This window comes from Phyllobates terribilis, unplaced genomic scaffold (assembly GCF_046119375.1).
Source record: "Phyllobates terribilis strain yellow unplaced genomic scaffold, ASM4611937v1 Scaffold_49__1_contigs__length_9717188, whole genome shotgun sequence".
NCBI lineage: Eukaryota > Metazoa > Chordata > Amphibia > Anura > Dendrobatidae > Phyllobates > Phyllobates terribilis.
The window spans coordinates 4,335,861-4,363,075 of record NW_027362809.1 but is presented as its reverse complement, the minus strand read 5'-3'; the positions used below and the strand labels follow the sequence as shown (position 1 = coordinate 4,363,075).

Below are 27,215 nucleotides of genomic sequence, written 5' to 3'. Positions count from 1 at the left end.
GAGGCGTACTTAGCAGAGCCGCGTGTGTACGAGGCGTACGGAGCAGAGCCGCGTGTACGAGGTGTACGGAGCGGAGCCGCGTGTGTACGAGGCGTACGGAGCGGAGCCGCGCGTGTACGAGATGTACGGAGTGGAGCCGCGCGTGTACGAGGTGTACGGAGCGGAGCCGCGTGTGTACGAGGTTTACGGAGCGGAGCCGCGTGTGTACGGAGCGGAGCCACGTGTGTACGAGGTGTACGGAGCGGAGCCGTGTGTGTACGGAGCGGAGCCGCGTGTGTACGAGGTGTACGGAGTGGAGCCGCGTGTGTTCGAGGTTTACGGAGCGGAGCCGCGTGTGTACGAGGTGTACGGAGCGGAGCCGCGTGTGTACGAGGTGTACGGAGCGGAGCCGTGTGTGTACGGAGCGGAGCCGCGTGTGTACGAGGTGTACGGAGCGGAGCCGCGTGTGTACGAGGTGTACGGAGGGGAGCCGCGTGTGTACGAGGTGTACGGAGCAGAGCCGCGTGTACGAGGTGTACGGAGCAGAGTCGCGTGTGTACGGAGCGGAGCCGAGTGTGTACGAGGTGTACGGAGCGGAGCCGCGTGTGTACGAGGTGTACGGAGCGGAGCCGCGTGTGTACGAGGTGTACGGAGCGGAGCCGCGTGTGTACGAGGTGTATGGAGCGGAGCCGCGTGTGTACGAGGTGTACGGAGCGGAGCCGTGTGTGTACGGAGCGGAGCCGCGTGTGTACGAGGTGTACGGAGCGGAGCCGCGTGTGTTCGAGGTTTACGGAGCGGAGCCGCGTGTGTACGAGGTGTACGGAGCGGAGCCGCGTGTGTACGAGGTGTACGGAGCGGAGCCGTGTGTGTACGGAGCAGAGCCGCGTGTGTGTATAGAGCCTTGTGTGTATGCTGTATACAGCTGTATACTCCCCAGGTTTGGTCGGAGACATCGCGGCTCTTTATCAGACTGTAGAAGAACTGACACTGGACACTCGGTAAAACTGCACTCGGACGTCTCTTGTTTCTCGCACAGATATTGATGACATAAGATGGAGTCAGACGAACCCTCCTACAAAACCTGATAACAAAGTCATTACTACAGGACTGGATGAGAAAGGGATTTATTCTACAAGAAACGCTGGGGCCACAAATGAGAGAATCCGGGCCCTGTGGCTGGATACTCCGGGCCCCCAGCGTGTTAGGACCAGACGGGGTCTTTGTCCCTGGAGCTTCTCTGCTCGGTATAATGAGACTCTGATCTTGTTCTTATAAAGAGGGTTGGAGTAAAATAGAAGCTGCCTGAATATGAGGACCTTGTCTGATCTCTATGTCCTTGTGTACAGAGCTATGGAGATAGCGCTATTCTCTGTATAATAGATGTGATGTCGCTGGAGCCCTAATATTCCTGTACAGGGGTCTCTGGAGAGATAATCTTACCCCAGCATTATGGATTGGGAGAAGGGAAAAAGAGAATGGAGACATTTTATTGTAATTTCCCTGTAATAAAAACTGTAATAAAATATAACGGATTAATAAAAAGTGCTTTGTTTTCCCACCATTTTGTCTGTAGGAGGTAAAGAGCCGAGGCTGAAGATGCGTTGTCTACAAAAGGCCGCAGCCCCACTATCAGTATTTGGTCAGTATTCGGTCAGTATTTTTTCTCAGGAGTGGGTGATAAATGCAGAATTGGTGACTTGTTTCTATTTTACCTTTTCTCTGATTGCTCCTCACATGGTTTTGGCTCCCACTCCTGAGAAAAAATACTGATAGTGGGACCGTGGCCTAAGAGGGAGGATTGGAAACTCCGAATGTCCTTGTCTATTTGGGGATTGGGAGTTAGGAAAAGGGGCAGGGGAACATTTTGGGTTTTGTTTTGGGGGCAAGAGATGCAATATTTATCCATAGAGTGTAAATATATGAATACAGTTCGGTCCAGAAATATTTGGACAGTGAATCTTCGTGATTTCAGCTCTGCAGCCGCTAATCTGGATTTAAAATGAAACAACTGAGATGTAATTGTAGTGGAGACTTTCAGGTTTAATTAAAAGGATTAAACAAAAATCTCCTGTGAAACGTTTAGGAATTACAACCATTTTTCTACAAAGCCTCCTCATTCCAGGGGCTGAAAAGTAATTGGAGAAATTAACTTTACCATAAATAAAATGCTCATTAATACTTTGTAGAGAATCCTTTGCAGCAATGACGGCCTGGAGTCTGGAAGCCATGGACGTCACCAAACGCTGGGTTTCCTCCTTTGTGCCTTTCCTGCAGTGACTTCAGTTGTTGGTTGTTTGTGGGTCTTTCTCCCTTATGTTTTGTCTTCAGCCTGTGAAATGCAGCTCGCTGGGGTTGAGATCTGGTGACTGACGTGACCATTGCGCCATTACAGAATATTTAACTGCTTTACAGTAAAAAACCTCCAGGGTTGCTTTCGCACTATGTTTTAGGTGATTGTCCATCTGTATTGTGAAGAACTGATCATGTGACTGCTGTCCATGTGATCTTCTCTGCCCAGCCACATGACCGTGACTATAATGATGTGATCGTACATCACTTCCCATTCTGCCACCACATTATTCATTATCATGTGATTTTTTTTATGTGCCGAATCCGTCAGCACCTCCAGTATTGGCGCGTCACCAGTGAGATGACTGCTTCCTCTCACGTGTTGATCGCATCACATGAAAACAGCACCATCAATCATGCGCACAGGCACCTTGTTTTCAGTGGGCGGGCCATCTGAAGATAGTGTCTGAAGTTACTACCGCTTCTTGGATGATGTTCCATTCATTTTGTATGTGCAGGAATCCACATGCGTTACAACTTTTTTTATTGGGTCCTACATGTAAATAGCCTGGTTGTTCAGTCCACCATCTCCCCATGACGAAGCCAGGTGCAAAACGTGCGTCGGGTGTGTTTTTCCCTTTTGACTGGTGAGGTTACTTTATGCCACTGTGCATTTCTTACACTATAATATTAATATAATATAATGATGGTCTGTTTCACTTCCATGAGAGCTCTTTTCCGCGTTATGGGTTCACAGCAACAGTTTCCAAATACAAATGCCACACCTGGAATCAGCTCCAGACCTTTTACCTGCTTAATTGATGATGGATTAATGAGGGAAGAGCCCATGCAGTCAATGAAAGAGCTTTTGAGATAATTGTCCAATTACTTTGGTCCCATGAAAAAGATACTGCTCCATATTAAAGAGCTGTAATTCCTAAACCCTTCAATTAGGATGTGAATACCCTCAAATTAAGGCTATGGCCCCACTATCAGTTTTTGGTCAGTATTCGGTCAGGAATGGGAGCCAAAACCAGGTCACATGACCGTGAATCGCTGATGGGCTGGCATGACAACCTGGGGTCTGCAGGAGACCCCTGCGGTTGTCATTGCCAGGACGCTATGAACGCCGCCTAGCGGTCGGCGCTCATAGCCAGTGAGCATTTCTGCTACACACAGGTGATCTGATGATCGCAGCTTCTACTCTCCCATAGAGACTATTGAAGGACGTGAAAAGTAAAAAAAAAATGTTTTTAAAAATATTTAAAAAATATAAAAGTTTAAATCGCCCCCTTTCACCACATTCAAAATAAAACAATAACAAAAAAAATAAAATATACAGATATTTGGTGTCGCTGCATTTAGAATCATCCATTCTATCAATATATGGGCAGCTGACCAGTGCTCAACGGCCAGTGGCGGCTGCCCCATAGTTAGCCCGGCTCCTGAGGTAACAAAGAGGGGTGGAAAGGTAGGGTAGCACGGTGGCTCAGTGGTTAGCACTGCAGCCTTGCAGTGCTGGGGTCCTGGGTTTAAATCCCACCAAGGATAACATCTGCAAGGAGTTTGTATGTTCTCCCCATGTTTGTGTGGGTTTCCTCCAGTTTCCTCCCACACTCCAAAAACATACTATAAAATAAGTAGAGGGGAGAGAGCACAGATTGTAAGTGCAGTATCAAGATTCAAATATATATTAAATAAGTGCTGGTTGCACTCACCTTTATGATGTCATAATAAACTTATCAATAATTCCAAGATAACCATAAGAAAGAAAAATGAGCTGCACTCACCAGTCCTTAAAAGCAGTATCTTTATTGCATGAGGATAAAAAGTCCGGCAAGCAGGGAGAGCAGGGAAGAAAAAAGCAGACAACAGCTGTTTCACGTGAAGACGCTTCTACAGGTCTGTGTTACAAACCTTTTAGTAGCCGTTTGTGCATGATGGGAGGATGACTTATAGCGTTTTGATAAAAGACTATCTCGTGTAAAGTTTTGTGCTTTCTCAAGGATAACCACGAGCAAGAAAGTTGTTTTTCAACTCTGTAGCCTGATCAAGAAAGGTTTTGTCAGAAGTATTCAGTTTGCGCAGAGGGAGAAATTGGCTGTATGGAACCCCAGCTTTAGTCTGCACTGGATGAGCACTATTATAATGTAACAAAGTGTTACCAGCTGAAGGTTTTTCAAATAATTTTGTATGAATGGTATTATTTTCAATTGAAATGGAAACGTCCAGAAAATCAAGAAAAAGTCCTCCAAAATTCGCAGTAAAATTCATATTAGCTGTATTTGTGGTGTTCAAAAACTGAACAAAAGCCGTAAAATCTTCTGCGGTACCCGACCAAGCGATGAAAATATCATCAATATATCTTAAAAAAGATCTAATATACTTAACAAACGGATTTTTGCAGGAAATGATAAATTGCGTTTCACAAAAAGATAAAAAAAAGTATTTGTGCCCATTGCAGTCCCGATATTCTGGCGGTACCATTGGTTCTGGAACTGAAAACAGTTATCTGAGAGTACAAAATCAAGGCTTTCTAAAATAAAGGAGGAAAATTCCTCACTTTTATTAGACTGCATCAGGAATTTTTTTACTGCCTCCAACCCTAGTGCTTTGGGGATGCGAGTGTATAAACTGGTAACATCTATAGAACATAGAGAAAAATCAGGTTGCCAGTTAACCTCCTTTAGAGCAACCAGAAAACGATCAGTGTTCTTTATGAATGAAGGTATTTTTTGTAGAAACGGTTTTAAAAGCCAATCTATATATCTCGAGAGAGGTTCCAAAAGGGAGCCCACCCCTGAGACAATAGGGCGGCCTGGGGGGATTTTGGTACACTTATGGATTTTTGGTATAGTATACAAATAAGGTCTCAATGGGAATTCTGGCAGAAGCTTTTCAGCAGTAGATTTAGATAGAACGCCTTTCTCTACGTATTTTCTTAATAAAGATCTCAATAAATTTTTATTTTTGAATGTGGGGTCACTAGGTAAAGGTGTATAAGTATTGGAATCTGCCAATTGAAACAATCACTCTGCCACATAAAAATCTCTATTAAGTAATACTATTTTACCACCTTTATCTGTTTTACGTACAACAACATCCTTCCAAGATTTAATTTCATTCAAAGCCGATTTTTCATTTTGTGACAAATTAGAAAGCGGGGGTACATAAATCAATGATTCAACCTCCCGGATAACACGATCCTGAAAGGTGTCAATAATATTACCAGGACTAGTGGGAGGTAGAAAAGAAGACGAGATGCCACCAATGAAGGCTGCATTCTCATTACCGTCAGGTAAGTCAGACAACACCTCATAATCAGCATCAAAATCAGCAGGTGGAATAGTATTCAAATTAGCCAAAACATTAGCCGATTATATAGTAGATTACAGGGTTTTTTTTAACGGAAGTTACAATAAAATGTCCCCAATCCCTTTTTTCCTTTCTCCTAATCCATAATGCTGGGGTAAGATTATCTCTACAGAGACCCCTGTACAGGAATATTAGGGCTCCAGCGACATCACATCTATTATACAGAGAATAGCGCTATCTCCATAGCTCTGTACACAAGGACATAGAGCTCAGACAAGGTCCTCATATTCAGGCAGCTTCTATTTTACTCCAACCCTCTTTATAAGAACAAGATCAGAGTCTCATTATACCGAGCAGAGAAGCTCCAGGGACAAAGACCCCGTCTGGTCCTAACACGCCGGGGGCCCGGAGTATACAGCCACGGGGCCCGGATTCTCTCATTTGTGGCCCCAGCGTTTCTTGTAGAATAAATCCCTTTCTCATCCAGTCCTGTAGTAATGACTGTTATCAGGTTTTGTAGGAGGGTTCGTCTGACTCCATCTTATGTTATCAATATCTGTGCGAGAAACAAGAGACGTCCAAGCGCAGTTTTACCGAGTGTCCAGGGTCAGTTCTTCTACAGTCTGAGCCGCGGTGTCTGCGACCGAACCTGGGGGGGTATACAGCTGTATACAGCGTACACACGGCTCAGCTCTGTACACACACGGCTCTGCTCTGTACACACAGAGCTCCGCTCCGTACACACACGGCTCCGCTCCGTACATGCACAGCTCCGTACACACAGGGCTATGTACACACATGGCTCCATAAACACACACGGCTCCGCTCCGTACACTTCGTACACACACAGCTCCGCTCCGTACACTTCGCACACACACAGCTCCGCTCCGTACACTTCGCACATGCACGGCTCCGCTCCGTACACCTTGTACACGCGCGGCTCCGTACACCTCGTACACGCTCCGCTCCGTACACTTCGTACACGCGCGGCTCCGCTTCGTACATGCGCGGCTCTGCTCTGTACACCTCATACACGCGCGGCTCTGCTCCGTACACCTCGTGCACGCGCGGCTCTGCTCCGTACACCTCGTACACGCGCGGCTCTGCTCCGTACACCTCGTACACGCGCGGCTCTGCTCCGTACACCTCGTACACGCGCGGCTCCGCTCCGTACACCTCGTACACGCGCGGCTCCGCTCCGTACACCTCGTACACGCGCGGCTCCGCTCCGTACACCTCGTACACGCGCGGCTCCGCTCCGTACACCTCGTACACGCGCGGCTCCGCTCCGTAAACCTCGTACACGCGCGGCTCCGCTCCGTACACCTCGTACACACGCGGCTCCGCTCCGTACACACACGGCTCCGCTCCGTACACCTAGTACACACGCGGCTCCGCTCCGTACGCCGGGTACACACGGCTCTGCTCCGTACGCCTTGTACACACACGGCTCTGCTCCGTACACCTCGTACACACACGGCTCTGCTCCCTACACCTCGTACACACAAGGCTCTGCTCCCTACACCTCGTACACACACGGCTCCGCTCCGTACACCTCGTACACACAAGGCTCCGTACACCTCGTACACACACGGCTCTGCTCCGTACGCCTCGTACACACACGGCTCTGCTCCGTACACCTCGTACACATGCGGCTCCGCTCCGTACACCTCGTACACACATGGCTCTGCTCCGTACACCTCGTACACACGCGGCTCCGCTCCGTACACCTCGTACACACGCGGCTCTGCTCCCTACACCTCGTACACACAAGGCTCTGCTCCCTACACCTCGTACACACAAGGCTCTGCTCCCTACACCTCAAACACACAAGGCTCTGCTCCCTACACCTCAAACACACACGGCTCCGCTCCGTACACCTCGTACACACAAGGCTCCGTACACCTCGTACACACACGGCTCTGCTCCGTACGCCTCGTACACACACGGCTCTGCTCCGTACACCTCGTACACACATGGCTCTGCTCCGTACACCTCGTACACACGCGGCTCCGCTCCGTACACCTCGTACACACGCGGCTCCGCTCCGTACACCTCGTACACACACGGCTCCGCTCCGTACACCTCGTACACATGCGGCTCCGCTCTGTACACCTCGTACACACGCGGCTCCACTCCGTACCCCTCGTACACGCGCGGCTCTGCTCCGTACACCTCGTACACACGCGGCTCTGCTCCGTACACCTCGTACACACACGGCTCTGCTCCGTACACCTCGTACACACACAGCTCTGCTCCGTACACCTCGTACACACACGGCTCCGCTCCGTACACCTCGTACACACGCGGCTCTGCTCCGTACACCTCGTACACACGCGGCTCTGCTCCGTACACCTCGTACACACGCGGCTCTGCTCTGTACACCTCGTACACACGCGGCTCTGCTCCGTACACCTCGTACACGCGCGGCTCTGCTCCGTACACCTCGTACACACGCGGCTCTGCTCCGTACACCTCGTACACACGCGGCTCTGCTCTGTACACCTCGTACACACGCGGCTCTGCTCCGTACACCTCGTACACACGCGGCTCTGCTACATCCACACTGTAAACCCCTCCTGACCCCACACATAAACTTCAGCTCATCCAGCACCATGACAACCAGCACAGCAGAGTCCTGCATCCACTGAGGCCCCTGATCATGTGACCCCTGACTCCTCCCCTCCTGTGACCTCATCACAGCTCCTGTGTGCACAGAGCAGCCATATATGTGGTGGCGGCTCTGCAGGTGGAGGTATGTGGAGACCCCATTACTGGGCGCAGGGGGCATTAACCCCTTCAGAACGGAGACTCTTTTGGGGTCTTGTGTTGCCCCTTTATAAGAATCATAAGGTTTTTGTTCTGTTTCCTGTAATAGATACATACGACCCAACTATGGAGACAGGAAGGGAGGAAACGTATTGTTCTCATAGTACAGGACCCCTTTACTGGCCCCACAGTGTAATGCCCCCATTATGCCCCTTATACAGGATGTATGATGCCCCCACAGTGTAATGCCCCTTATGCAGGATGTATGATGCCCCCACAGAGTGTAATGCCCCCATTATGTCCCTTATACAGGATGTATGATGCCCCCACAGTGTAATGCCCCTTATGCAGTATGTATGATGCTCCCACACAGTGTAATGCTCCCATTATGCCCCTTATGTAGGATGTAAGATGCCCCCCACAGTATAATGCCCCCATTATGCCCCTTATGTAGTATTTATGATGCCCACACAGTGTAATGCCCCCATTATGCCCCTTGTACAGTAAGTATGATGCCCCCATTATGCCTCTTATGCAGGATGTATGATGCCTCCACAGTGTAATGCCCCCATTATGCCCCTATGCAGGATGTATGATGTCCCCACACAGTGTAATGCCCTCATTATGCCCCTTATGCAGTATGTATGATGCCCCCCACAGTGTAATGCCCCTTTTGCAGTATGTATGATGCACCACACACAGTATAATGTTCCCACAGTACCGCCTGAGGTTGGAATAATTCCTCTGGAGTTGGTTTTACCTTTCCTTGCTCCCCTACATGTAGACCCTCGAGCATGTATACATGCATGTAGGGAAGCAGTCTTCACTAGATATCGAGGCTTTGTACAGCAATATACCGCATGAGGATGTAAGACGTTTCTTGAAATTGAGATCAATAGAGTGTAGCAGACATAATGACTTCATAGAGGATCTTCTAAAATTCACTCTTACTCATAACTTCTTCCTTTTTGACAGGAAGTACTTCCACCAGCTCAGGGGTACTGCGATGGGGAGCCCCTGTGCCCCCCTCGTATGCTAACCTATTCCTGGGATGGTGGGAGGAAACCACAATATTCAGGGATGATCATAAGTGGTGGCATCCATATACTGGGACATAGTATATATATATTGACGACATTCTTATTATCTGCTCGGGGACGAGTGAAAAGTTTCTTGAATTTGTCAGGGAACATAACATCAATAAAGTGGGCCTTAGATTTATATCAGAGTTTAATTATTACCAGTTGCCTTTCCTGGATGTACCAATCAAGAAAGAATGGGATGGGACCCTTGGGACACTCATCTACCATAAACCTACAAGCACTAATAAACTATTGAAGTGGGAAAGTCACCACCCCATCCTCCAAATAAAACAAAAACAATATCCACGGGCCAATTTTTATGGTTGAGAAGAAACTGCTCTAATGTCACAGATTTTAATAAACAGTAAATAGACATGAACACCAGATTCATGGAAAAAGGGTACAGACACTCCTTCATACCTAACCAAGAAAAAGATGGGATAACACGAGTAATAGGAACTTAGGACAATCAGAATGACCATATCTTTAATATCCTCAGAAAACACTAGGGTGTACTTGTAGTCAACCCGGACCTGGGGGTGTTGTGTGATCAACTCCCACAATAATTTCAGAAAGGGTCGGTCAATTAGGGACCGTTTAGTGCAAGGGGACTTGGTTGGATAGAAGAATCTGCTGTTTCTTTAGATGTGGAGAATAATGTACATAGATTTACATGGTCTCATCCAATTACATCTCGAGTTCCTCTACAGGTAAAGCCCCCGTCTCACATAGCGAGATCGCTGCTGTGTCACGGTTTTGGTGATGCAACAGCGACCTCACCAGCGATATCGCTATGTGTGACACTTTGCAACGATCAGGCCCCTGCTGTGAGGTCGCTGATCGCTGCAAAGTGTCCTGGACCATTTTTTGGTCGTTGCTCTCCCGCTGGTCAGCACACATTGCTGTGTGTGACCAGCGGGAGCAACGATCAGGCTGGTAACTATGGTAAACATCGGGTTACTAGGGGCACACGCGCACCTAGTAACCCGTTGTTTATCATGGTTACGAGCCTGCTAAAGTGAGCGGTAACCTCCCGCTCACTGTAGCAGAGTGGTAACCATGATAAACAACGGGTTACTAGGTTCGCGTGTGCCCCTAGTAACCTGATGTTTACCATAGTTACCAGCCTGCTCCTGCTTCAGCAGGCTGGTAACTAGGAGCAGGACATCGTGGAAAGATTCTTTCCACAATGTCGCTGCTCCCCTGATCGTTGGTGAGCCTGCCTGTTTGACAGCTCACCAGCGACCACATAGCGACGCAGCAACGATCCCTGACAGGTCATATCGTTGTCGGGATCGTTGCAGCGTCGCTAAGTGTGACGGGGCCTTAAAACCTTTTTCCAGAGCCAGAGGGATTATTTCAACTGTAAAACTTCAGGACTTGTATGTGTGGCCACATGCACCTGCCCCCTAGATTATGTATGCACGACCAAGAGGCAATCTAGGAGGAGGGTGGGGAGCATTTGGGCGATATAAACCATGGTCGAGACACATGAACAGGGCACATTGAGGTGAAACCGGAGACATCTCTTTTTGTATCATTGAGTTTAAACCCAATGTGAGAGGAGGTGATCATAATAGATGTGTCCTCAAAAAGGAAAGTAAGTAGATTTCCAGACTTGATTCATAAACCCCTAAGGGACTCAATGAGCAAATTTCCTATGCCTGTTTTGTGTGAATACAGCCCCATTCTGGATTACATTTTTGGGTTTTATACTCTATCCATTGCTACTCAGTTCCCTGTGAATGGGGTTCACATATTGTTGTACTTCATCGATATATCTGAGCTTCTATATAAGAATTATTTCTCATCAGTTATATCCCATATATACTATTTAGTAATTAACAAGTGTGGTGATCCTTGTGTATCTCTAATTATGCAATAGGGGTCAAATTTGACCATTTAGGAATATACTGTGGGCTATCATCATCTCATATTTTATGTAGTGATGAAGTAGATCTACATGCCTATTGCATGATGGGAGAATGTGCAATACTTGTGTGACGATACAGCATAAAATCTTAATTAGCCAGACGATTAGATTTGTTAATCCAAGACAAATACATTATTGTGTTTTATTGGAGATTACTGGCTGGGTTTTACTAATGTTCTGCTTGCTCGTCAGTTTATGTACACTAATTTAACTTGTAAAGTGTCCACCATTCCACTAATCTCAGTATCTCAGGAGCCGCTAACCCAGGGGTCGACAAAGTTGTTCAGAATCTAGGAGCCAGCCAAAAAATTTAGGAGCCAGAATTTTTTTTGTTGACAAACTGTACATATAGACCCCCTCACACACGGCGTCTCCCCGGGGAGCACGGCCTTTGTATGTACTTACACAGGTAGCGGGAGATGAGAACGGGCCCCCGGCCACAGCGATCCTTCCCCCCCAGGGCCGGCTCCAGGTTTTTCTGGGCCCCGGGCGAAAGAGTCTCAGTGGGCCCTTTTAACACATACACGATTCATGATGCACAGATACGGCGGAGAAATAAATATATATATATATATATATTTATTACACATGGCCCAGCCTGCCCCCTCATCCTTCACGTACGCAGACATATGCGCGCGCACACACGGTACGCAGACATATGCACACGCACACACGGTACGCAGACATATGCACGCACACACGGTACGCAGACATATGCGTGCGCACACACGGTACGCAGACATGCGTGCGCACACACGGTACGCAGACATATGCGCGCGCACACACGGTACGCAGACATATGCGCGCGCACACACGGTACGCAGACATATGCGCGCGCACACACGGTACGCAGACATATGCGCGCGCACACACGGTACGCAGACATGCGCGCGCACACACGGTACGCAGACATGCGTGCGCACACACGGTACGCAGACATATGCGCGCGCACACACGGTACGCAGACATGCGCGCGCACACACGGTACGCAGACATATGCGCGCGCACACACGGTACGCAGACATACGCACACACACGGTACGCAGACATATGTGTGCGCACACACGGTACGCAGACATATGCGTGCGCACACACGGTACGCAGACATATGTGCGCGCGCACACGGTACGCAGACATATGCACGCACACACGGTACGCAGACATATGCGTGCGTGCGCACACACGGTGCGCAGACATATGCGTGCGCACACACGGTACGCAGACATATGCGCGCGCACACACGGTACGCAGACATATGCGCGCGCACACACGGTACGCAGACATATGCGCGCGCACACACGGTACGCAGACATATGCGCGCGCACACACGGTACGCAGACATATGCGCGCGCACACACGGTACGCAGACATATGTACACATACAGACATACACATAGATAAAACAGACAAATATATATACACAGTCATATACACTGACATTCACATACATGCACTCACACAGACCCATTACTAATATTTTTAATATGGGGATTGGGGAATCCTCACTCACCTGTCCCCGGTCCAGTGTCCTGTCCAGCAGCTCCTCGGGTATGGGGCAGTGCAGGGCCCCCGGCGTGTCACAGACTTCATGGCCCTGGAACATCAGAGGGGCCCACTTGCGGTCGGGTCCGGGCCCCACCCGCCCATCTGTGCAGGACCTCCGCTCCGACGGTGTTTGATTGCCGGCACTCCCCCAGACATGGCCGCGCGCTGTGCGGCTGTGTCTGCTAGTAATGACGCGGCAGGAGCGACACACAAGCACAATTAAAGGTGCAGTGCCGTCGACCCTGCCGTGTCATTACTAGCAGACACAGCCGGACAGCGCGCGGCCATGTCTGGGGGAAGTGCCGGCAATCAAGCAGCGCCTGCGTCCCTGAACAGGTGCCGAGGAAGCGGCCAGGGCCCCGACAGTGAGTGGGCGGGTGGGTGTATGGGCCCGGCCCCGACAGTGAGTGGGCGGGTGGGTGTGTGGGCCCGGCCCCGACAGTGAGTGGGCGGGTGGGTGTGTGGGCCCGGCCCCGACAGTGAGTGGGCGGGTGGGTGTGTGGGCCCGGGCCCCGACAGTGAGTGGGCGGCTGGGCCCCTCTGATTTTCCAGGGCCCCGGCACTTGCCCGGGTACGCCGGGTGCTGACGCCGGCCCTGCTTCCCCCGTAACCCAACTCTCCCTGTCCAGTCCCGGAGCATAAGGGGGGCGGAGCAAAGTGGAGAAGGCAGCCTGAGTGATACTGTCCCTGCTTCCTCCGATTGGATGACTCCGTGCAGGAGGTGGGATTGGATTGAGAGTATTTTTTTTTCTTCTCAACTCCTCAACTCCTCAAGCACCAGGCAACATTTTCTAGGCGCCAGACAACATTTTCTAGGCGCCACTGGCGACCAGGCGCCTGGGTTTGTCGAGCCCTGCGCTAACCATTGTTCAAGAAATTGTCTAGGCCCATTGTGTGTAAGTGTTGAAAGAAGAATCCTGTGGAGCCTTCACCACAGGGAGTCTCACATGTAGACCCAGGTGATGAGGTCACCTGAGAAAGATACCTCCACTAATACACACTTAGCTTTGGGGGAGGAGGGTGAGAGCAGTTCTGCCATTCAGGGGGCTGAGCCCAGAGAAGCAGAAGGGACATGTGTTTCTGTAGCAGTCACACTTGAAACAGAGATTGGAGAAAGACTTTACAAAGAGAATGAGAGACATCCTTCAGGACAGCAGATGGATTGCATGGCATTATCCAAAGAGGCACAGATTTCTATTCTAAATGATTCTATTGTAAGGGTATCGGCCCTGACTGGAAAGATACAGATCTTCTCCATTTGACTATCAGAGAGAAAATGGATACATTTTGGGGAGACCAGGAGAGGACAAAGAAGTCACCTGGCCCCATGGATATATTGTTTGGGGTTGGCAGGAGGGACCCACCAGTCCCCTCCAACCCATGGAGACATTCGGAGAAGCCAGATTGGGACCTGCCAGTCATCTGGCCCCATGGAAACTCTTGGAGAGGCCAGGTTGGGACCCTCGGGTCTCCTGGTCTTGTACCTTGATGGACTGCTAGCTTCCTAAGCTTGCCGCTACCTCCTCTTTGTGGGGCCCACCAGAAGCGGGGAGCCACTGGTTGAGGTAGTCGGCTCTGGAAGTTTCCAAAGTCGCAGCTGTTCTATCCCAGGCAGGCTGAGAAGGATGGGTGAGACTGTGTAATGTTGTACCATCTTGGGTATTTGCTAGGACTGTTTTGTGTGTTTATTGTCCTATTTTGTGGTTCAATAAAGTATTACCACACTGTTTTACCATCACCCTGTGTTGTCTGAGTAGTGTTATGCCCACGGAAGACCCAGTGTCTTCGCAATTTTTTTTTAGTCTCATATGATGCTGATCTCAGAGGATTTTTGTGAGATGGAATGCAATCCAATACCATATGGTCTCCGGCGTGAAACGCAGACATCCGGGCATACGCAATCGCAGACAATGATCCTAGATATGTTCTGGCGTAGAACGCATAACTATGGGAATGCGCAGTCACGGGTACCAGTGGGGCGGTCGCAATCAGTTTATTTGGTGTTTCAGTGTAAAGCACGTCACTTCTGAACATGCACACTAGGGTATGGAAATAATCGAACTGCTAGTGCATGAGAATTTGCGCAAGTTCAGTACATTATTGTAGACAGACTCCATTCTATATATCCTATGACAATTCACGTCTAGGAATAGGAATGGGTCTCCTAGTCTGGGGAGGGGTTTTGGATGAAGTGGGATATTTAAACATGGACACCTGGCTATTAGACACACTATGCTGAATATTATGAATTATCTTCCCTGTATCAATTCTCCTGATGAAGCTGTTGGGGAAACGCGTTGAGGCGGATTATTGAAACATTCTGAGTACCATACCCTTTCCTTTATATATACCTTGATACGTATCTGGTTCTATTTAATGTATCAGTGTATTATATACAGTTGAAACCACAAGTTTACATACACTATTTAAATAGACACACATGAATGTTTTTCTCAATATCTGACATGAAATCAGAATAAACCTTTCCCAGATGCCAGAATAATGAGAGAGAGAGAATGTTTTAAGGCATTTTTATTACTTACTGCAAAGTCAAAAGTCAAAGTCGTGGTGATCGCATTAAATCTCTGGCGCCATCTTACTTCAGGGTAGATGGCGCCGCCTCCCCCCACACCTACGATCGCTGTGATTGGCTGTTCAATTCTGAACAGCCAATCACAGCATTTCTCACTGTTTCTGGCAATCAGATTGCCAGAAACAGTGATGTTCAGCTTTGGATCGGTGCTCATAAGAGCATCGATCCTAGGCTGTTGCTAAGAGACCCCAGCTCTCTCCCCAACCTGCTATGATCGGTGTGATCGACAATCACATCGATCACACCGATCATAGAGCAACCGCGCGGTGACTGGGCGGTCACCGGCTTGTGACCTACCTGTCACCACCCCATGACCCCTTGTGATGTCAGCAGAGGCCCCAGACAGCTCTGATTGGAGCGATCGATGATGACATCGATCGCTCCAATCAGAGTATCTGAACACAGGTGACAAGGCGGTCACAGGGCGGTGACCGACCTGTCACCTCCCTGTGACCCCCTGCGATGCTGCCCAGGCCCCAGCCATCTCTCATTGGTGCGATCGATGTCATCATCGATCGCACCAATCAGAGTGCCTGACCGGGAGGTGACCGGCGGGTGACCTACCTGTCACCACCCTATTACCCCCCAGTGACCGCCCTGCAGATCCTCACACTTGGTGAGGATTTCTACAGACCGGTCACGTTTGATCACCTCTGTGCTGGGCCTTGTGTTGCCACAGAAGCACCTGTGACACCACAAGACCTTCTTCTCACCTGCTCCAGTCGCTGCTACTCCGGCGTCCTGCTGCGGTCTCCTGGGTCTCCTGCTCCGTGTCCTGCTGCTGCAGATCTTGATCCTGAACCTGCTTCTGAAAGAAGAACAGAGAAGACTTTGGTAAGTCCATCCCTGTTCTCCCCTCATCCACCCTAACCCCCTTCTTTTTACCCACCCTGCCCCCAGTTTTTTTTTTTTTTTGTGCGTCCTGCAGCGGCCGAGCACTGACCAGTGACTACGTCCATGCTCGCTGCTTTTCAGGACTTTTTTTCATCCCTGTCAATTATTTCTCCCCCACCCCCCCTCACTTTGCACCACCTCCGTGCGTACATCCAGCAGCCGCCGAGGGTTGATCGGTGACGCAAATCACCGATCAGCACTAGTGCTCGCTACTTTACCTTTTTTTTCAACTAACCATTTTTCTTTTCTAGAGGGCAGTCGCGCTGTCCGATTGTGCGCCGTGTTGGGCCACAGAAGCCTGTGACACCACAATCGCCGCTCCTGCTCCAGAAGACATCTTACAGAAGACATGTGATAGACGACATCTGAAAGACAACAAATGTAAGCAGGATTTTTTGATCCCTCCTCATCCACCCCAATCCCCCTCTCAACCTTCCCATCCCCCTTTCTGCCACCAAGTGCTGATCATCACTTCATCGCTCGACTGTTGTCTGTTGTTTTTTTTTTGCGCTTCCTGCAGCGGCCTAGCGCTGATCAGTGACCACAGATCTTATTCCAATTGCATACCTTTTTGTACTCCAGTGAGCGTCAGTCACAAACAGCCAGTGATCGCTAATCAGCAGGTGCTCTGCCCAAAGAAAGATTTTTCCTTTGATATCCTGTTAGCAGATAGAAGGTGGCACTCCAGCATGCGATTGAATATGAAGATCCTTTATTCTTTACACACAATTTTAAAACATGGAGCCGGGAAAGCGGCAGTCCTTCAGGTGCTGCTGAACCGCCACTCAGACGCCCCAGGAGAAAAGATGAACCAGCGCCCTCCCCCTACTACTGACCCCGTGTGGACCTCGCCCCTCAAAAATTATGAGCCACTGATTCCTGATTTTGTGGCGGAATCAGGAATCAAGTTTGACACCACCAGCCTCACAGAACTAGACTTTTTCAAAGTCTTTTTCTCTGAGGATCTTGTAAACCTCATGGTGGGCCAAACTAATTTATACGCTCATCAATTTTTGGAACAAAACCCCTCTTCATCATTTTCTAACTGGTCTCCTGTAGACGCAGTAGAAATAATGAAGTTTTGGGGCCTGGTCCTTCATATGGGATCTTGAAGAAGCCAGAACTTTGGCAATATTGGAGTGTTGACGTTTCATATAACACTCCAGTGTTCCAAATGGTCATGACCCGGAAACGTTTTCAGGCCATCTACAAGTTCTTGCATTACAACGATAATGCAAGGTGTCCTGCACGCGATGACCCGAACTTTGATCATCTTCTCAAAGTTCGGCCGGTCATCGACCACTTCAACAACAAGTTTGCTGAAGTGTACATGCCCCAAAGGGACATCTGCGTGGATGACTCCTTAATTGCTTTTATGGAGCGGCTTGGATTCCTGCACTACCTGCCCAATAAGAAGGCCAGGTACGGAATCAAGCTGTATAAACTTTGTGAGAGTACCTCAGGGTACACTCACAAGCTTAGAGTTTATGAAGGGAAGGACTCTCGGATTGAATCCACTGAATGACCCCCTGTTCTGGGAGTGAGTGGGAAAATTGTGTGGGACTTGGTGCACCCACTGCTGGATAAAGGTTAGCACTTGTACGTGGATAACTTTTATACCAGTGTCCCTCTCTTCAAGTCCCTCTCTGCGCGGCGTACCGCAGCCTGCGATACTGTCTGCAAAAATAGAGAGGCCTCCCAAAGACGCTAATTGGGCAGCTGCTCAGAAGGGGTGAGAGCAGAACCCAATGTAGCGACTACCTTCTAGTGGTAAAGTACAAGAGGGATGTCCTTTTCTTGACCACCATACATGGTGATGGCAGCACCCTCAGCACTGTACAAGGTTCCACTACACAGGTCGTCAAACCAGACTGTGTAGTGGGGTACAACAAGTACATGGGGGGAGTTGATCTCTCTGATCAAGTCCTCCAGCTGTACAGTGCTTTGAGAAAGGCCAAGGTGTGGTACAAGAAGTTGGCCGTGCACATTGTACAGATAGCAATGTACAACGCTTTCCTTCTGTCACAATGTGCAGGCCAGACTTCTACGTTGTACCTTCAGTTCCAGGAGGTAGTTATCAAGGCCCTGATATTTTGCAGTAGTGACAGAGCGGGCCCCAGTACTTCTGGAACTGAAGGTCCTCGAATTGTACGAGACCAGCATTTCCCAGGGCAGATGCCTCACAGCGGAAAAAAAGGTAAGTCACAAAAGAAGTGCCGAGTGTGTTTATAAAAGGTGAATACGCAAGGACACCATTTATCAATGTGACACCTGCCCCGACAAACCTGGCCTGTGCATGAAAGAATGCTTCAAAAGGTACCATACTTCCATGGACTACTAAATTAATTTCAGACGTATGACAACCTGACAAACACTACACAACTGACGTAGTGTTTGTCAGGTTGTCATACGTTAGTTGTGTAATGTTCGTCAGGTTGTCCTATACAACTGACGTATGACACTACATTATAAGATTCACAAATTGGGTATTCGTTCCAAAAGGGGGCACTTGTTGGCCATTTCCACTGTTTAGGCACATCAGGGGCTCTGAGAACGTGACATGACGCCCCCAGACCATTCCATCAAAGTCTGCATTCCAAAACGTCACTCCTTCCCTTCCTAGCGCTGACGTGCCCCCAAACAGTAGTTTTCTCCAACACATGGGGTATCACCGTACTCAGGAGGAATTGGACAACAGATTTTGAAGTCCACTTTCTCCTAGTACCCTCGAGAAAATAAAAAAATTTAGGCTAAAAGTTCCTTAATGGGTCTAGTTTCCAAAATGGGGTCACTTGTGGGGGGTTTCCACTGTTTAGGCACATGGGGTCCTCTGTCAATTCCAGCAAATTTTGCATTGAAAACGTTAAATGCCGCTCCTTCCCTTCCAAGCTCTGCCGTGCACCCAAACAATGGCTTTCCCCCACATATGGGGTATCAGCATACTCAGGAGAAATTGCACAACAACTTTTGGTTTCCAATTTTTCCTGGTACGCTTGTGAAAATAAAAAAAATTGGGGGTTAAAGTAAAATTTTAGTGAAAAAAAGTTAAATGTTCATTTTTTCCTCTCACGTTCAATTAATTGCTGTGAAGCACGTGAAGGGTTAATAAACTTCTTGAATGTGGTTTTGAGCACCTTGAGGGGTGCAGTTTTTAGAATGGTGTTACTTTTGGATATTTTCTGTCATAAAAACCCCTCAAAGTGACTTCAAATATGACGGGGACCCCCAAAAAATAGTTTTATAAATTTTATTGTACAAATGAGAAATCGCTGGTCAACTTTTAACCCTTATAGCTCCCTAACAAAAAAATATTTGTTTCCAAAATTGTGCTCATGTAAAGTAGACATATGGGAAATGTTATTTATTAACTATTTTGTATGACATATCTCTCTGATGTAAGGGCATGAAAATTCAAAGTTTGAAAATTGTGAAATTTTCAAAACTTTCACCAAATTGCCATTTTTTTTCACAAATAAACACAAGTGATATCGAAGAAATTTTACCACTATCATGAAGTACAATATGTCACGAAAAAACAGTCTCAGAATCAGGGGGATCCATTGAAGCGTTCCAGAGTTCTTACCTCATAAAGTGACAGTGGTCAGAATTGTAAAAATTGGTCTGGTCATTAACGTGCAAACCACCCTGGGGGGTAAAGGGGTTAAACTGAATGATTTGGGTCAAGCATTTGGGATATTCTTCCACAAGCTTCTCACAATAGTTCAGTTGGAATTTGGGCCCATTCCTCCTGACAAAACTGGTGTACCAGGTTTGTAGGTCACCTAATAGGATTGAGATCAGGGCTTTGTGATGGCTACTCCAAAACATTGACTTTGTTATCCTTAAGCCACTTTGTTACCATTTTGGCAGTATGCTTCGGGTCATTGTCCATTTGGAAGACCCTTTTTCGCCCAAGCTTTAACTTCCTGGCTGATGTCTTGAGATGTTGCTTCAGTATTGCCAAATAATATTCTTTTCTCATGATACCATCTATTTTGTGATGTGCATCAGTCCCTCCTGCAGCAAAACAACTCCACAACATGATGCTGTCACCCCCCGTGTTTCACAGTTGGGATGGTGTTCTTAGGCTTCCAAGCTTTTCCCTTTTTCCTCCAAATGTAACAATGGTAATTATGCCCAAAATTTTAGTTTAATCAAACCACAGGACATGCCTCCAAAAATTAAGGTCTTTGTTCCTGTGTGCATTTGCCAACATTAATCTGGCTTTTTTATGTTTCTTTTGGAGTAATGGCTTCTTCCTGGCAGAGTGGCCTTTCAGCCCATGTTGATACAGCACTCGTTTCACTGTGGATATTGACACAGTGTAACATACCTGGCTGCGTCCTTGCATAGTGGTCCATCTCCCACTGTGCAAGAGCGCGCACTTGATCTCCAGTCCAGACTATCACTCTGGCTTCCCTCCATGCTGTCTGTTTGCCTCTGTTTCTGCTGCTTAAGGGCGGCGCCTGATCACTTCCTGCTTTTTGTATCTGCTGCAGGCACACCCCTTGTGCGTCCTCAGCCTATTGCTGTCTGTCACCTGGTATTTAACCCAGCTCCTCCCTGGAATCCCTGCCTGAGCATTGTGTTCTGTCAGTTGGCGTCTAGTCACTGATGTGCCAGGTTCTGTCTATGTTTCCTGCCTTGCGGTATCAGTTCCCGTGTCTGAACTGTGTCCTGTCTGAACTATCTTCTAGCCTGTTGTCTTCTGCCTATCCTGGAGGCTGTATTTCCAGGCCAGTGTGAACACGCTCCTAGCCTGTTCTTTCCGCCTTCTAGGGGCCGCATACCTAGACCCGTTCCTGTATCTTGCCTGTTCCTGTCTGAACACGCTCCTAGCCTGTTCGTTCCGCCTTCTAGGGGCCGCATACCTAGACCCGCTCCTGTATCTTGCTGCTGTGTCTGTTCTTGTCTGAATACTCTCCTAGCCTGTTTCCTGTTTTTCTCTATGTCCGTACCTTCCCTTTTTCTGCAGAGTCTGAACTCGTACCTAACTCCTGCTCGTTGTCACTGTACTTCCGTTTGTGAGTTTGTGGTCCACTCGCTACTTCACTGCAAGTACCCTGTGGGTATCTGGTTCTGCCTTTCCCTTCCTGTCTGTTCCGTGTGTACAGAGCCCTGTCCCCCCTGCTCTGCCTTGCTCACCGCTCCGGCGGTTCTTGCCTGCTCTTCCTTGCTCACCGCTCCGGCGGTTCTAGCCTGCTCTGCCTTTGCTCACTGCTCCGGCAGTCTTGCTCCGCTCTGACCCTTTGCTCACTGCTCCGGCAGTCTTGCTCCGCTCTGACCCTTTGCTTACTGCTCCGGCAGTCTTGCTCCGCTCTGACCCTTTGCTCACTGCTCCGGCAGTCTTGCTCCGCTCTGACCCTTTGCTCACTGCTCCGGCAGTCTTGCTCCGCTCTGACCCTTTGCTCACTGCTCCGGCAGTCTCGCTCCGCTCTGACCCTTTGCTCACTGCTCCGGCAGTCTCGCTCTGCTCTGACCCTTTGCTCACCGCTCCAGGCGGCCTTGTCCTGCTCTACTCTCGCTCACCGCTACTGGCGGTCTCGTCTTGCTCTGCTCTTGCTCACTGCTCCGGGCGGTCTCACTCTGCTGTGTTTGTCCGCTGCATCTGCGGTTCTGTTCCTGAGTCCCAGTCTGAAGTGGGTCCTATCCACTCTGTGCTCCAACCTGTCATACCAGCCAGTACCTCCCTGCCTGCATACCAGTCGTGCTCGCCAGCATCCACCCGTCTGTATTCCAGCCGTGTCTGCCTATACCCACCAGTCTGTGTGCCAGCCTAACCTGCCTGTTCCAGTATTCCCCTGTGTGGGTCAACAGCCGTGTCCGGGGTCTGACCTGGAGTAGCACCTGGTCCCTCTGCCCGGTTCCTCCCTGGTGCACTGACGTCGTATGCCGTCGTGCGACCTTGGTCGGATCGGGCAGATACTTAGTTACGCCCCTCCAGACACTCTCCGGTTCATGGCACAGTGGAATCACTACATACACACGCACACGCCACTCAGCCTTGGCGTGTGCATTACACACAGTCTTACCAGCTTCCGCCATCATCTTCACAAGGTCTCTTGCTTTTGTCCTTGGGTTGATATGCACATGTCAGACCAAAAGCACGTTCATCTCTGGGACACAGAACCCGCCTACTTCCTGAGCAGTATGATGGCTGGACATTCCTATCTTGTTTGTACTTGCGTATAATTGTTTGTACAGATGAATGAGGCACCTTCAGGTATCTTGAAATTGTACCCAAGGATGAGCTGGACTTGTGCAAGTCCACAATTCTCTTCCTGAAATCTTGGCTGATTACTTTAGACTTTCCCTTGATGCTACACAAAGAAGCAGTGGGTTTTAGGTGTGCATTAAAATACGTGTCTCTAAATAACTAAGATGTTGCCAAAAAAACTATCGGAAGCTTCCAAACACATGATATGTGTAGTGTCGGCGTCTCTGCCTCCTGCCCGGCAGAGATGTCGATCCACTCATCACCGCGGCTACAGTCCGGCATCCCCCGCTGCTTCCTCTGGTCTCACCGCAGCGTCTTCCCAGGGTGTGTGCACCGCGCGCAGATCCACTGTACTCTTAAAGGGGCCGCGAGCGCCGTCCTAAAAAGTCCCCAGCCAATAGCCCGAGGACTGCCCCTATTTAAAGCACCTCCTCCAAAATGGAGGTGCCTCTGCAAATTTGTGGTTTGTGTTCTAAACACTCTCTCCAGCCCTCAGGTCCCAGTGCTGCCTGCCTGTCTATCAGCCGTGTCCGCCTGTCAGCCAAGCCTGCCCGTTTACCTGCATTGTCTATCAGCCGTGCTCATCTGTCTTGCCTGTTGGCTTTGGCCATCAGTCCCGTGGGAGTCGCCTGCTCTCACTTGAGGTCAGTCCCAGTGTGGCACCTGGTCCACCTTCCCGGTCCCTCCTTGGTGCACGGAGTCGATTAAGCCACCGTGTAGCCAGGGTCTGTCAGGGTAGGCACTTAGTTACGCCCCTCTGGTCCCTCCTTGTATCTCAGCACAGAGGTTCCACCACCCGGACCTGTAACAATATGATCATATGGGCAGTCCAGAATTGTTTAAAGGCATAGTAATCTTAGTGTATGTAAACTTTTGACTTTGCAGTAAGTAATAAATATGCCTTAAAACATTCTCTCTCTCTCATTATTCTGGCATTTGACAAATATTAAAAATTATAATAATCCTAATTGACCTAAAACGGGAAAGGTTTATTCTGATTTCATTTCAGATATTGAGAAAAACATGCATACAGAGAAGGAAATAATTATTTCATCCCTTGCTGTTTTTATAAGTTTGCCCACTGACAAAGACATGAACAGTCTGTAATTTTAAGGGTAGGTTAATTTTAACATTGAGAGATAGAATATCCGAAAAAAAAATCAAGAAAATCACATTATATAAATTAGATAAATTTATTTTCATTTTGCAGTGACAAATAAGTATACAAACTTACAAAAACAGCAAGGGATCATAAGGGCTTCTGAGGTACAGCCACCAGTGAGCGGGGTCACCATTGTTGAGGGTGCCAACCTCGTCAGCTAGGCAGTATAAGCTTTGTTTAGGTACAGGATAGAGTAAGGTAGTGACTGTACCAATTATTCAGCAGCATCATTGTTTACATCTGTTTATATACATCCACAACAAGCCATTCGGCTTGTAATTTTGCTTGTTTTAAGAACATATGTGTTGTTAGTCCAGTTTTTAATGCATATATTTAATAAATGTTTAAGATTTTACTTTAGGGAGGTTTTCCCACAGTACTGCCCCCTACACCCACAATATGGTTTCATCCACTCCACCGACTACCCCAGTGCTGATTAATAAATACTCACTTAGCCCCATTCTTGGTGCAGATACTAATGAATCCAGAACCTATGAGATTTTTACCACATCATAGTTGGATAGTTAAAGGCGTATCATCCATAGCGGCAGCCCACCCAGCCACTATGGTGCCCATGAGAAAAACAAGAATTTGAGCTTGGTTTAAATTGGTATACATGCAGCACATAAATGCATGTTTACAATGGCCATTAATCAGAAAAAACCTACAAGAAGAAAAATGATCATAAACCCTGCTGTAAATAAATAAATAAATAAATAAAAAGCAAAAGTGCATTTAAATAAAATAGGGTTCTTAGTAACACTGTTTTTGATCAAAAATAGCATGAAAGCTATCCCAACCATGGCAAGGTGAACCTATTTGGGATAGTCCTACTCTGTCTAATATTAAAAATTTTACCATGTGTCAAAGCCTCAAACTTCTGTGTGTGAATCAGACGTGAGATCTAATGTGATACAAGATTACAGTCCGGAGAAGACGGAAAACATTCATATAGACAGCCAGTGGTGATGTAGTCAGCGAGGCATGAGGGGGTATATACAGTTAGGTCCATATATATTTGGACAGAGACAACATTTTTCTAATTTTGGTTCTAGACATTACCACAATGAATTTTAAACAAAACAATTCAGATGCAGTTGAAGTTCAGACTTTCAGCTTTCATTTGAGTGTATCCACATTAAAATTGGATGAAGGGTTTAGGAGTTTCAGCGCCTTAACATGTGCCACCTTGTTTTTAAAGGGACCAAAAGTAATTGGACAGATTAAATAATTGTAAATAAAATGTTCATTTTTAGTACTTGGTTGAAAACCCTGTGTTGGCAATGACTGCCTGAAGTCTTGAACTCATGGACATCACCAGACGCTGTGTTTCCTCCTTTTTGATGCTCTGCCAGGCCTTCACTGCGGTGGTTTTCAGTTGCTGTTTGTTTGTGGGTCTTTCTGTCTGAAGTTTAGTCTTTAACAAGTGAAATGCATGCTCAATTGGGTTGAGATTAGGTGACTGACTTGGCCATTCAAGAATATTCCACTTCTTTGCTTTAATAAACTCCTGGGTTGCTTTGGCTTTATGTTTTGGGTCATTGTCCATCTGTAGTATGAAACGACGACCAATCAGTTAGGCTGCATTTGGCTGGATCTGAGCACACAGTATGGCTCTGAAGACTTCAGAATTCATTTGGCTGCTTCTGTCCTGTGTCATATCATCAATAAACACTAGTGACCCAGTGCCACTGGCAGCCATGTTTTACAGATGATGTGGTATGCTTTGGATCATGAGCTGTACCACGCCTTCGCCATACTTTTCTCCTTCCATCATTCTGGTAGAGATTGATCTTGGTTTCATCTGTCCAAAGAATGTTCTTCCAGAACTGTGCTGGCTTTTTTACATGCTTTTTAACAAAGTCCAGTCTAGGCTTTTTATTCTTGTTTCTTATGAGTGGCTTGCACCGTGCAGTGAACCCTCTGTATTTACTTTCATGCAGTCTTCTCTTTATGGTAGATTTGGATATTGATACGCCTACCTCCTGGAGGGTGTTGTTCACTTGGTTGGCTGTTGTGAAGGGGTTTCTCTTCACCATGGAGATTATTCTGCGATCATCCACCACTGTTGTCTTCCATGGGAGCCCCAAGTCTTTTTGCATTGATGAGTTCACCAGTGCTTTCTTTCTCAGGATGTACCAAACTGTAGATTTTGCCACTCCTAATATTGTAGCAATTTCTCGGATGTTTTTTTTATGTTTTTGCAGCTTAAGGAAGGCTTGTTTCACCTGCATGGAGAGCTCCTTTGACCGCATGTTTACTTCACCGCAAAACCTTCCAAATGCAAGCCCCACACCTCAGATCAACTCCAGGCCTTTTATCTGCTTAATTGAGAATGACATTACAAAGGGATTGCCCCCACCTGTCCATGAAATAGCCTTGGAGTCAATTGTCCAATTACTTTTGGTCCCTTTAAAACAAGCTGAAAGTCTGAACTTCAACTGCATCTGAATTGTTTTGTTTAAAATTCATTGTGGTAATGTCTAGAACCAAAATTAGAAAAATGTTGTCTCTGTCCAAATATATATGGACCTAACTGTATATGATGTGTGGGGGGAGCGGTAGCGGCGGAGGAGCGGGGCTCAGGAGGCAGCAGCCGCCTGCTACAGCCTACACTGTCCCCGCTGCTAAAGAAATTGAATATTCAGTGCTCCCCACGCCCATGGGCGTGGGGAGCACTGAATATTCATACTCCTTAATAGCGGCACACAGTGTAGCCGCAGTGCGGCTCCTGCTGCTGCCGGAATCGCCTGTGCCCGCTGTTAAAGGGCATGAATATTCAACCTCTCTCCATGCTCATGGTCGTGGGGAGGGGGTGAATATTCATGCCCTTTAATAGCGGGCACACGCGATTGCCCGGCAGGAGCCCCGCTGCAGCTACGTTGTGTGCCGGCTATTAAGGTGCATGAAGTCACTGCTCCCCGCGCACACAGTCCCGGCGTGGGGAGCAGTGATTCCGGCAGCTGATCTCTCCTTGTGAGCCGCGCATGGTGGTGACGCCATGCGTGGCTCACATGGCGAGGTCAGTGCGGGCAGACAGGACGCAACGCTGGAGGAGAGAAGAAAGGTGAGTAGGAGTGTTTATTTTTTTTATGTGCAGCATGATGGAGATTAAGGGGACCATGCATACCAGGATAAAGATGAGGGGGACCATGCATACCAGGATAAAGATGAGGGGGCCATACATACCAGGGTAAGGATGAGGGACTATACATACCAGGATAAGGATGAGGGGTGCCCTGCATACCAGGACAGGGATGAGGGGTGTCATGCATACCAGGACAGGGATGAGGGGTGCCATGCATGCCAGGATTAGGATGAGGGGTGCCATGCATACCAGGATAAAGATGAGGGGGCCATACATACCAGGGTAAGGATGAGGGGGGCATTCAAACCAGGATAAGGATGAGGGGGCCATACATACCAGGATAAGAATG

At 48.2% G+C, this 27,215-nt stretch overlaps 1 protein-coding gene across 1 annotated transcript in view; it reads left to right on the top strand.

The window, feature by feature from the left end:
* Positions 1-8,249: 8,249 nt before the first annotated feature.
* The window catches only part of LOC141191625 (uncharacterized), a 65,934-nt gene continuing 46,968 nt past the window's right edge, over positions 8,250-27,215 (top strand). Inside the window, exon 1 of the mRNA XM_073661558.1 lies at positions 8,250-8,338. The gene's annotated coding sequence lies outside the window, so the exon portion shown is untranslated. The remainder of the gene's footprint in view (positions 8,339-27,215) is intronic.